Source organism: Quercus robur, chromosome 9, assembly GCF_932294415.1.
Source record: "Quercus robur chromosome 9, dhQueRobu3.1, whole genome shotgun sequence".
NCBI lineage: Eukaryota > Viridiplantae > Streptophyta > Magnoliopsida > Fagales > Fagaceae > Quercus > Quercus robur.
The window spans coordinates 1,777,712-1,791,480 of NC_065542.1; the positions used below are offsets into that span (position 1 = coordinate 1,777,712).

Below are 13,769 nucleotides of genomic sequence, written 5' to 3' on the forward strand. Positions count from 1 at the left end.
TCCTCAGCCACGAACACCTGCTGAGTAATCTACGAACGAAACAAGATTGTTTTTTTTTAAAAAAAAAATCTAACAGGGGTAAGTAAATTAATAAAACAGTAAAAGGATTACTTACCAGCGCGAGATCCCTTTTAAGGGATAGGAAGATCTCGGGCTGAGAGAACCGCCTATAGGCCTCCATGTCCCGAGGAAGGAGTAGGGGTTGCTCTAAGGCATCCGCCACGTACCCTGCCCGGCCTCGGTTATACTCTCGGACCGAAGCATTGAAAGGGATGGCAACCCCATCCAGCTCCAACTTGGGGTTCCATGCACGGATGGTAGCGCGCACTTCAGCAAGGTTCTCCTCATCCCGGCTCTCCGAGGAGTTACCCCTCCTGCTCCTTGGCGCCCGTGTGGTTTTTTGCTGCTTGGTCGGCTGGGCAATCACCTCGCCTTGCTCAGGAGTGTCAACCGGCCTCTTCTTCTTCAGGTCCGGATTGACCTTAAGGCCAGGGTCCGAGACGCCCTGAGGGACCACAGGGGGAAGGGTTTTGACCTGTGACGGAGTTGGTCCCTTCGACGACTGACTCTTCGATGACTGACCTTTTCCTCGGGAGGACATCAGCTCCTTTAGAGACTTTCCCTTTCCTGCCATGGGCTCTGCCTCTTCGTCTGAAGTATCGTCCGAGCAGATAACGATTGAGGGAACACCAACTGCGGAATGTTGGTCCTGCTCTGCTTCGGGATTAGAAAGTTCCACCAAGGGGTTTTGCTGAATTTCCTCCTCGAAGTAAAACTTGTCTATCTCTTCCTCAAGGGAAAGACGAGATGATTCAGCTTCTTCTTCAACCAAAACAGCAGCGCCAGGCTCGTTTACCGGAGGTAGCTGCTCTGCTAAGTAGGGATTTCTGACACCAGGCAACACAACTGGTGGCAGATCGTGTTTAGCTAGGAACCCGTCCTTGGACACGTTAATCCTAGCCAGCCTCGGACTGCCAGCCCTTATAGCGTGACCGATTGCCTGGAAAGCGTTGCTCAGAGGTTGATAGCCCAGAACCAGATGGGCCGCACGCAACTGTCCGTCCTCGGCAACGTAAATCTCCGACCTAAGAAGATAGTTCAACGCTGGCACGTTCACAAAGTTTATCCGAGGAGCGACGTGAACTTTGTCTGCAAACAACCAAGAAAAGTGGGGTTAGTCCATGAAATTTTCCAATTACAAAGAAAGCAAGAAAAATAACCCCTCAATACTAAATCCTTTCCCAAAAAAGGACCGATCCTAAAAGCGCCGCACCTGGATTTCCTGCCCGAGTTGGACAATGAATACCGTCGAACCACTCCCCAGAAGCAATGAGGAAGTCATTCTTCACAGTCTTATTGGATACTGGGAGACAAGAGATCAACCTAACGTCCTCGTTTCGGGATTTAAGATAATACCCATCATTCCCGAGGCGGTGACATTCGTACAGATAAGCCACATCGTGCCAAGTAAGGCCTAGGTTCATCCGCTCGTCTAAGACATCTACACAGCCTAGTATCTTGAACATATTCGGGGCACACTGATACGGCGTCAACCTATGGTTGAACAGGTATTCCCTTGTAATCCTACGCATGGGAAGTGTCATCCCTCCTTCTATGAAAGCAATCATGGGGATAACGACTTCTCCCTCACCTCTATCTGTCAATACTCCTTCAAGAGGACAGTACTGCAGCCCAACCCCCGGGGGAATGTGGTATTTAGCCCTAAAGGCCTCCATAGCGGCTGGAGTTTTTACTAGTTTTTCGAATCTACCCATCTGAACTGAACTGGGGAAATGAAAGTAAAGACCGAGAAGAAAAATAGAGTCCGAGGAGGGAATTGAAACGGCGAGAAGAACGAAATGTACTGGTACCTTCACAAAACGCTCAATGGGACGCTTGGAAATCTCTCTTGGACGAAACGCTTCACAAAAAAACGGCTACGGTGGCGTAACGGACGCAAGTGTGCGTATATCTCTGGGATTCGATGGAGTTCTCTGGAGTCCTTTGAGGTCTATGAAATGCAGATAAAAAAGGAACTGAACCCCTCTGACGTCTTATATAGTTGGGAGGAGAGAGAAAAGATCACTCCTGCCTAAAAATACGAGATAAAACGATGGCCGTTCGATCCACGCCACGCCGTTGGATGAAGGGAACATAACGCCTCCAGAAGTTAATGGCCGCGCCTCGTAAATTGTGGCGTGTCAAAAGTAACGATCCGCACGCGCGCCACACGATCTCCTTATTTCCATCCTCTCACCAACATCAAAACCCCGCTTTTCTCCTCGGAAGGAGATAAAAACTGGAGTTTTGAGGGGCTATTGTGGGGCCCGGCCCAAAAATAATGGGCTATTCCAAATTCAGGCCCGTCCGAGGAGCGTCCTGTTCGAAGAAAAACCACATGTGAAGCATTACTCGATCCCAATAACGCCAAGGAAACCTGTCCGAGGAGTAACTCCTCCTCGGACATCACGAAGCCCAGACGAGGAACTCTCCCCAGCCATTTCAGTTCATCCTCCCAGCATATAAAATGAATAAAATCCAAAATATCTCATGGAAAGCTACCACCACATTAATTGCGCCCCAACCACCCTCTTGGCCGCATTAATGAGGAAAAGACCCCTGAACAGTACCACCTTGGCCTCTGCAACTCACAAAGAGAGTGATGAGGGCGGCTGATGTGACAGGTGCTCAAGTAGATGCTTAGATGATCAACAGGTGTAAGGTTGAGATGAGAGGAGGAGAACTATATAATGTAGTGGAGTCCCTCAAAGAAGGGGACAGAAAAACTGTATTAAGAGCAAAAGAAATAGAATCATACAGAGGAGATCCATTCTTGTGTTTTTATTTTTTGCAAACACTACTGTCCGCGTATCAGACCGAATAGGTTCACTGAGGTTAAGTTCTTTGACCCATCCTCTACAAATATTTATTGTGGGTTGCGCTTTGGGCCAAGGCCTGATCAATAGAAGTTGGGCCAGGAAAATCGTGCAACTACATATATAATTTTTTAATTATTTTATCAAATTATTGTTATTTCATTTTAGTCTATTAATATATATATATATATATATTTTTTTTTTTTGAGAAAATTACTCCTTAAATCTTTATAAACATTTATTGGTACCTCGCCATTCCTTACCATTATTATGCAATAAAAAAAAAATCTAATATAAAGACTAATGTACACATCCTCCTTTTTTTTTTTTTTTTTTTTTGAAAGTTCACGAATCACATCCTTCTAGTGTTCTGTTTAATGTATGAATCATAAATTAGACAACATCTGGTGTCATAAATACAAACCATGTGGAAACGATGATATTTTAATTATTGAAATGTTTTGTTTAAAAATATATATATATTGCAAGTTTCTTAAAAAAAAAATGAAAATGTTGCCAACGACAAATAGAAATATTTCTCACTGTTTAATTTAGATAAGTACAATGATCATTATTTAATTTAAATACAAAAAATCACTATATCTACATTCTACACCACTTATCCCCCAACAAAAAAAATCATTCTTCAACTTAACTGACGTATTGGTACACTTTTTGAGAATTAGAATACTTTCATGCATTATGTTTCTCACCTCTATGGCTCTATTCTTTTCTTTTTCTTTTCTTTATTTTTTGTGTGTGTGTGTGTGCAGGTCTACTAGGACCGGCAAGCAACAAGTCAAAGCATGGCATTCTCTTTCTCTTTGGATGTGATACAACTCGAATAAAGGGAGCATAAAATCTTGGTGACTAAAGCTAGAAGGGGAGTTTGAACTGTGAAGTTAAAAATGGATCAGGCTGTAGTGGAACTCTTGATTGAAAATATCATTTCAATCCTTTCAAATGAAGCATCTTTGTTATGGGGGGCTCGTGATGCAATTGAAGATATCAAAGATGAGTTGCTAAGCATGCGATCGTTCTTAGTAGATGTTGATAGAAAGGGAGTAGGGAGTGAAGGAGAGAAGACTTGGGTGGCAAATGTGAGTGACTACTTCATGTATCACATGAATCGCCAACGAATTGGGGGTCGATCTTCCTGGATCCTTCACCACACCATTTTCTTTCCAAAAAATCTCTGGGTGAGGCGTCAAACAGCCATCAAGATACAAAAAATTAATGGGAAAATCAAGGGCGCCATACCAGAGAGAAACCAAAGATATGGTATTCATCGTATAGAGGGAACTAGTTCTAATGATAATCAGAAATGGGTGGTGCGTCATGCTGAATCATCTCTTTTTTTTGAAGAAGACGAACTTGCAGGGATTGAAAAGAAAAGGCAACTGATAATGGGTTGGTTGATGGATAGAGAACCACATTTGACTGTCATTTCGATAGTTGGGATGGGAGGTTCAGGCAAAACCACACTAGCTGCCAACACCTACAACAATGAAGATGTAAAGAAACATTTTCACTGTTGCGCATGGATCACAATTTCCCTAGCATATGAATTAGAAGACATATTAAGGAGCTTGATTAAGGAATTCCACAAGTCAAGGAAGGAAACAAATCCAGTAGACTTGAATTCCATGAACTACAGACTGTTAGTAGAAACACTGGTGAATTATTTAGAGAAGAAAAGGTATCTACTTGTCCTAGATGATGTTTGGGACACAAACCTCTTAGATGAAATAAAGGTATCACTTCGAGATAGTTGTTTTGGGAGTAGAATCATCCTTACAACTCGAAAAGATGATGTAGCTTGCCATCAAATGGGAGGTAAACATCACATTCATAAAATGGAATTGTTACTAACGGAAGAGGCTTGGGAACTCTTTTGCAAGAAAGCATTCTCAAGCAGTCCTAATGGAAGTTGTCAACTGGAGCTTAAATCTTTTGCTCAGGAACTTGTGGGAAAATGTGATGGCCTACCTCTAGCAATTGCGGCTTTGGGCAGTCTTATGTACTCCAAGAATATGTCTGAGTGGAACGAAATTTACAACAGCTTGAATTGGAGTCTAAGTAAAAATCCTAAGCTAGAATTTCAATGATTTACCATATCAATTGAAGCATTGTTTCCTATATTGCTCTCTTTTCCCAGAAGATCATGAAATTCGAACAAAAAGGCTAATTAAGCTATGGATGGCTGAAGGATTTGTAGAACCAATTGAAAGGTCCACTCTAGAAGATGAAGCAGACAACTATCTGGTACAACTCACTTTTCAGAATATGCTTCAAGTTGTTAGGAGGAATGAATTTGGAAGGCCAAGGAGATGTAAAATGCATGATCTTCTACGGGGGCTTGCTCTATCAATATCAGTCAAGGAAAAGTTTGGTGCTGTACATGGCGGAGGAGAAGAAATGAAAGAATGCAAAGCACGCCGCATTTCAATTCACAAAATCGATGGAGAATTCAAATCATTTATGGGTATGTCAAAGCTCCTTTCTTTTCTTGTTTTTAACAAGTCGTTGAAAACATTGCCTTCAGGAAATAAAATCTTAAGGGTTCTAGATTTGGAGGATGCCCCCATTGATGAATTGCCTGATGAAGTATTCCAATTATTCAACCTAAGATATTTGAATTTAAGGGGAACTTTACTTAAGAAGTTGCCAAATTCTATAAGGAGGCTTCTTAATCTTCAAACCTTGGACGTTAGGGACACACAAATAGAGACCCTTCCTCGTGGAATAGGAAAGCTGCAATACTTGCGGCATTTAATAATGTATCGCTACACTGGAAATTGGAATGACTTCAATTATTCTATAGGGATGCAAGCACGATCAAATATTGGGCAGTTAAAGAATTTGGAAACTTTGTGCTATTTTCAGGCAGAAGGTGACTTGGTAAGACAAATTCGGAGCTTGACCCAACTTACCTCGACTGGTATTGGCAACGTGAAAGAAGCAGATGAGACGGACTTATGTATCTCAATTCAAAACATGAGACTTCTTAGGGTCTTGTCTATCATGGTAACTAATGCGGAGGAAACTCTCCGAATGGATGCACTCTCATCTCCTCCTCCCAACCTTCAAAAGCTTCTTTTGACCGGAAAACTAGAGAAGGTGCCGCAGTGGTTTCGTTCACTTCAAAGCCTCACAAATTTGCTTTTGCATTGGTCAAGACTGGAAGAAGATCTACTCCCTCACATCGCTGCTTTGCCCCATCTGGGACGTCTTATTCTTACTAATGCCTATGTTGGAAAACAGCTATGTTTCAGTATAGGCTTTCTTAAGCTTACAACATTGGAGATCAGTAATTCCCCTCAGTTGAATGAGATAATAATAGAAACGGGGTGATGCCAAATCTGAAATCCCTAAATATTAACAGCTGCATGGAGTTAAAGACAGTGCCCATAGGCATTGAATACCTTCAAAATCTCCAAGAACTAGATTTGGCATCTGTCTCAATGGAACTTAAAAATCGCGTTTGCAACGTGGATTTTCCAAAGGTGCAGCACATCCCAAAGAGGTACATCAGAAAGTAATTCAAAATGTTTCACGAAGGTAGCTTCTTAGTTCTATATATTTTTTCTTCCACTTTTAATCTTTAAATAAATGGTTGCATTCATTTTATCATTTAATCTATCATAAATAGGTAATCTGTTCTAATGATTAACTGTACTTAATTGTATCTCTGTTTTTTACCCATGGCAGAATCATGCTTGCAATTGCTTGGAGTTTGTTTTATCTACCATCTTGGCGTATAAAAATTAAAAAAAAAAAAAAAAAAATCCTCGCAATAGATAAAATTAGTTTCTGGGCTTGACTCAAAATATTGTTTATATATACGTATTTGGGTGTATTCTGTATGTGGGTATGTCGAGCCCACCATATGTTGGAGGAAAGTCCTCTGTGGACATTGTGTGATTGAAAGATACAAGATGTTGACTTATGTAACCACAGGACTTTTGCTTGATTTTTCATTGTGTCTTTCATGCATGTTGATTATCCTAAGCTTGCATGTGATTTTTAGACTTTTATATATATATATATATATATATATATATATATATATATATTTCTTATTAGGTTTGGTTTGGTTATGATGTCTTATTTGTGGTTTGGACCATGTATTGTTAGCTTCTTTTTTTTTTTTTTTTTGTTAGTCTAATTTCCCAAACACAATAGTTATGTGACCAATTTTGAAACATATTAGTAATGTGACCACTTTTGGAACTCAAGTTCAACTACAAACTTAAAAAAAGTATATCATCCCATGATTTTCTTCATGGCAAATGTGGTCACATAACAAAAATGTTTAGAAAAAATTAGCCTAATGAGCGAAAAAGGGCTATTGTTTGTTTTAGCAAGCCACATATTTGCCTGTGATTTGCTTATATATAAATTGTTGTGTTTCAAACTTCCAAAGTGCTTACTTTGCTTCTCATCAACAATTTTTTTTTTTTTTTTTTTTTTACTGAGATTACAAATATAGTCTAATTTAAGATATGATGTCTTTTGTACTTGCATTTTAGCTTGGCACAAGCTCCCTGTATCTTGTCATTGATGCCCCTATACTGGCTTGTACATAATGCTATCCATCTAAGAAACAACATATAAGTTCAGAAATAATTTTCTTGACCTTATGCATGTTGTCCCCTCTTATTTTCCCCAATTGTGCTGAGACATTGTTGTTTTGAGGAGATCATGTAAGGGACGGGGACTAGTGCCTTGTTTTTGGGAAGATGCTCTTAGCCTGGAGAGATGCACAAACTACTAGCCTGAAGATTCCCAAGACTTACATATAGATTCTTAATGAGATTTCCAATTTTTCTATCTGTTTTTCCAATTCTTCTTTTGGGTAGCAAATCTCTTGCTTTAAATTGTATTTGTATTGCATTCCTCATTGTTAGGTTGTCATAAGCTCATGAAGAGAAATGAGTTATCCAAGTCATAATTTTCAACTAATACATGTTGAACAATTTTGTTTGTCTTCTTTTATGTGATTATAACTGCAGCTTTATACTTTGTGTTACCTAAGTTAGCAATATCTATTTGAATTTGTTATCATACTCTTAGTCATAACTCATATGTTACTCTTTGCTATTTAGTGTTGCAATGCAACCCAAAGATCTACATCTGGTAGTAATTTGGGAATGTTTGATGAAGGTAGCTTCTCAATTCTCTCTATTTTTCTTCTTCTTTTTATCTTTTTTCTTGAATGTTTATCGCATTCATTTTTATCTTTCATCCAAACCCCCCCCCCCCCACCCCAAAAAAAAAACAAAAATTGCTTTTCACTAACAAATTTATGTATGTAACATGCTCGACTTATATTATTTATCCACTTTGTAATAGCTTAAGTTTTTGGAACTAATGGTTTATGACATGATAAATAAGTAAGCATGCCCAACAATGCCTGCTATTTCTTGATTGCTTGGAGTTTGATTTAGTTTCCATCTTGGCATAAACACATCAATTTTCTTGATATAGAATGAATTAGCTTCTGGGCCATATCTCAAAATACTGTTTTATATGTATTTTGGTGAGTATACATGTATGAATGTGTGTTTGTAGGCGTGTTTTGTATGTGGGTAATGCCCGCCATATGTGCCAAGAAAGTCCTCTATGAATGATGTGTGATTGAGAGAGATACAAGATGGTGACTTATGTAACCCTGACTTTTTTTGGATTTTCATTATGTGTCCTTCATGCATGTCAATAATCCAAATCTTTGATAATTTTCAATTGTATGTATAGAGGTTTCTTAGTTTTTGTTTAGTTGATGTCTTATTCGTGGTTTGGAAAATGATTTTGTCTATTTTAATAAGCCACATGTTAGCCTGTATTTTTTATATATATAAATTTTACTAAAAAGTTTATATATGTCTGTGAAATGCTAGATGTATACATTGTTAGTCCACTTTGTAATAGCATAAATTTTTATGAGTTGAACCTTGACAAAATTTACCATATCTTTGTTTTTTGTTTTACTAGTGGCAGAACCATGCTGAAGATTATGAGTTTGCCTTGTTTGCTTCAAAAGGATCCTGTTTTGTTTGGAGCTCCAATTCTAAGTATCGTTTGGATATTCTATTTATTGTTTAATAAATTATTACTCAAGACTTTCTTTCTAAATTGGTTGTAATAAATTTAAAAGTCTGAACTCCAAGATGCCTTGGTGGCAAAGTTGTTAGAAGATTGTTACTAGTTCAATGGTGGAATTGCACCTCTTCTCTGTGTTGTATATAATTTAGCTTGTGCAAACTAACATCCCTATTAATTTTTTTTCTATTGTTCCAATGAGTTTTGTAGTTCTTTTGTTCATTTTTCTTTGATGTGTGTGTAGATTAAATCCACCAACTCTTTGGACCCGATCCAACCCAATCAAAACCAATGTCTAGGGTTGGTATTTTATGGGTTGAAGGGTTGGGTTGGGCTTTTTATTTTAGAAACTTGGGTTGGATCAGCTTTGAGTTGGCCGAAATTTTAGTCCAAGTAAATCCAATCCATTCTCTTACTTAATAGTTAAAAAAACATATTTAGTTTAAAAAAACATATTTATTTTGATTTTTGTAACTAGTTTAGGTGAAATTGTAATTCTTTATTTGAAAGTGGGCTTAAATTGTAGAATGAAAACCAAATTTTTTTACTAGGCCTGGCAAAATTGTTTCAACCCAATGACCAAACCCAACCCATTGTGTTTCCTATAGATCAAGCTGGGTCATCTTTTTAGAGCTACTATGGTCCATGAGTTTAGTTAGGTTTGGAGATTTCTCAACATGTGAAATTTATGTTGGATTGAAAAATACCCCAAACCCCTACCCCATTCTCATTTATGATAATAATTAAGTGGCAATTACATTTTGTCTAATGATTATTTAATACCCTACCTTCCTCACCCTAAGCCAAACTATTCAAACAAATTGAATAATACTTTTCGTGAACCCACAAATTTGTTTTTTTTGGTTTTTTTTTAATTTATTTTTATTTTTATTTTTTATTTTATATATATATAATAGCAAACCCAGGAATTGAATAAAAGTACGAGGAACCCACAACCCTGAAAGTGAGCGAGCCAAGCCATTAAGGGATTATGTGTTGCCATTGCTTATGCTTCAAAGTATTACATCTCATTATTATATTATACTGTTGTAGTCTTCTAGATGTACTTCTTTCCTCATATAAACTACCATACTTAGATTAAGTTATGGGGAAAAGAATTATGAGTGGATATGTTAATGGCAATGACTTCCTTGACAAATTCAATGAGGAAGACAAAGTCGACATGATTCTTCTTCACATAAAGCATGCCAAGCTGGATGAGACATTTGCCATAGCTTTGCATGAAATCAAAAACCAAAGAATTAGGCATAACCAACATGTAGCAAATATAGCAAGCCATAACCCATTTTGTTAGAAATATTGAAAGATTGTATTGTATTTCTCAGGTCATAGAACATACATGAGTGCCTTTATATATAGGAGGCAAAGTGTGCAGTACAAGCAAGTGTGCTGTACAAGTAAACAAGCTGGGTCTAAAGCCCACATACCCTAATACACGTTAACAACTCCCCTCAAACTCAAGGTGGATGTGAAACCAACTTGAGGTTGTCAACCAAAGTATGAAGGCATCCCTAAGGATGTGACTTGGTGAAGATATTTGCAAGTTGATCTTTTAAGGAGACTGAGATTAGCTTGAGAACACCATGGACAAGATGGTAACGGATAAAATGACAATTGATCTCGATGTGTTTAGTTCGTTCATGGAAAACATCATTGTGAGCAATATGAATGGCACTCTGGTTGTCACAATAAAGAGGAGTAGCAGAGGATGTGGACACAACTAAGTCTCTGAGAAGCCATTATAGCCAAAGGAGCTTAGATATAGTATCAGCAAGGGCACGATATTCTGCTTCAGTACTAGAGTAGGCCACATGAGTTTGTTTCTTGCTTCGCCAAGAAATTAGAGAAGAACCAAGTAGAAAGCAATAACCAATGGTGGACCTGCGATCAGTGGGATCTCCTGCCTAATCAGCATCAGAAAATGACTTCTGAAAGGGAGCGTACCCTAAGATTTTGTGAGGGGCTCTGACTTGACCATCCTCATCATTTACAAAAAATGCCGCTTGAAGAACAGTCTCCAAGTCAACCCAGTTAACTAGATGAAAGTGTCGGTGAAAGGCGTTTGGATCTGCAAAAAAAAAAAAAAAAAAAAAAAAAAAAAGACATGCACATGGTTAGTAACCGAACCACATCAAATTAAAACGGCGCAAAGGATCGGCATTCTTTCATTCTCTATACCCCACCTGGTTCTCCCTCCACCATTGGGCATGGAAGGCCATCATGCCATTCACTGGATATGATAAGAAAGTCCTTATTTAACCCCTTGTTGGAATCGGGGAGGCATTGGATTGGTCGAACCCTCTCGTCTCTCGTCTTCATGTAATAGGATTTGCCCTTCAAATTTTGGAGATTATAGCACCAATTTATGTCATGATGGGTTAATCTTAGCTCCATTTTTTCGTTTAAGGTATCCACACAACCTAGAATCCTAAACATGTTGGTGGCACACTGGGTGGAAGCTAATCGGAAATGCCTAAGGTAACCCTTCATTACCGGCCCCATGGAGATTCTCATACCCCGCTCTACAAAGGCGAGAATAGGAATAACCACCTCGCCCGTCCTTTTCAGAAGATGCCACTCCCCCATCTTACAGTGCCTCAAACTCACGTTGGGGGGAATCCTATAATCGACAATGAACTTTTCCATCACCTCTTCAGTATCAACCAATTTTCTCAATCTCAATTTAACAATCTCTAAGAGTTACTAAACAAACTCAATGGATGACGGGAGAAGGAGAGGAAAGGTGCCTCGGACAGGCTTTTTGTGCTGGAGATAAGCTTGAATTTAGATGAAAGTTTGGATGAACCAGGGTATATGCGCTAGAACTCTTAAGTGCAAAAGTGAAGAGACAAATCAGTTCCAAAAATCATTTATACCTCCCATCGAAAGTAACTGCACGAATTTTCCCGCCCATAAAGGCAAAGAAATCTCCACCGTTAGATCACCATCGCGCCGTTGAACGTGGGAAGCACAGAGCCGCCCGCATTTAATGAGGACACGTTTCACCTTCCAAAGGCTCCAGGAACGTGTCTTGGGCAGACGAAGAGTCTCGGGAACCGATAGGTGACAAGGATTGACAAGTTTTGACAGAGGCCTGATGTCATCAAAACCCTCCTATCCGGCCGAGGATCCGGACAGTAGGATTTTGAGGGGCTATTGTGGGGCCAGAGAACTTATGACCTAGCCTACTTTCCATTAGGACCCAGGGCCCGTGCCGAGGAGAGTAATTGCCGAGGACAAGTGGTGAAAAACCAAATAGCTTAGAGATGCAGCCGAGGATGACCTTGTCCTTGGCATCCCAAGACTTCAAAGAGAAGAGCGACATGTCGTCAAAGACAATCTCCAAAATGCCCCAAGAAGAAGAGGCGAGTAGAATGGGACTCACATGGGGTACGGAGTGGGGGTGGTTCAAGGTAAATACGTCACTTCTGTATTGAATGCGCCCACAAACGTCCTAGCCATATTAATGAGAAAAGACTCCTGAACAGTGTGGCTTCGGTTATTACAACTAACAGAAAGCAGGGGGAGGCGGCTGATGGGACAGGTATTCGAGTAGATATCTGCCTGATCAACAGATGGAAGGTCAGGATCAACCGATAAGGGCTATATAATGTGAAGGCTTATGCGCCAAAAAAGGAGGGGACAAGTCGTCTCCCAGACCATGGAGCCTTAAAAAAGGAGAATAATAAGAACATGAAGTTCCTCGGACGAGGTCTAGGGATCGGAGCCACTCAGGACGTATCGGAAAAGGTTATTGTTAGACACGTCAGGTTCACCATTGTGCAAATCGTTATGGAAACCATGATGAATTACTGTTCGATGACCAAGACCTAGCCTTTCAAGCCCACGCTCTACAAATTTTATTTTTCAGACCCTTAATGTGCGAACCCAATATCATTTTGGGGTCGTTACAAATTGAGTCCTTACAATATATATTGATTTTATCTTTAAAAACAAATTGCATCATTTAACCTATTTTACTATTATATATATATAGTTTTTTTTTTTTTGGTCTTATTTGTGGCGGAATCATGTCTACCAATGCTCGCTATTACTAGATTGCTTGGAATTTGTTTTAGCTACCATCTTAGAATAAAAAAACATCAAGTTCCTCGAAATAAAATACATTGTTCAATAAATTAAGGGAAAAAGAAGACTCTGTTTCTAAATTGCTTGTAAAAAATGTAAAAATTTGAATCCCTTAATGCCTTAGTGGCAAGTTGTTGGAAGATTGGTGTTCAACCAAGTATTTGCTCAAATTCTCTGTATCCATGTAATTTAGCTTGTGCGAACAATTAACATCCCTATTAATTTTTCAGACAATTCTATACTTGTCACTCTATGTCCACAGATAGCGACAAGAAAAATGTTTCACTGAGATATGGAGATTATAGAAAGTAGTATATGGAGACACTCTTACAAAACCCGAAGAAGTTTCTCTCACAAATAACAAAGAATAGATTAATTTCTATTCTAATATAAGATCATATCAATAGTGACCATTGGATATTATAACTTTCCCAATGAAAAGGACCAACAATGTCGTGCATAAAAAAAATCAAAAAAAGAAGAATTGGTTTTCCGTAATTTTTATTATAATATAAGTCTACAATTGGTTTTCCGTAATTTACAAACGTATATACCTTATCCACAAAAAAAGAAGAATTTATTTTTATCATTCCTTTTGAAAGTATGTTGGATTTATTCTAGCTTCAAATTTTGGTTTTTTATTTATTTATTATTTATTATTTTTTTTTATTTTTTAGAGAG

General features: G+C 38.7%; 1 protein-coding gene and 1 pseudogene across 4 annotated transcripts in view; both read left to right on the forward strand.

Moving 5' to 3' along the window:
• LOC126700181 (disease resistance protein RPM1-like) overlaps nt 1-13,769 on the forward strand; it is an 83,943-nt gene that overhangs the window by 9,364 nt on the left and 60,810 nt on the right. The window lies entirely within an intron of this gene.
• On the forward strand, nt 3,785-6,230 carry LOC126699741 (disease resistance protein RPM1-like; annotated as a pseudogene).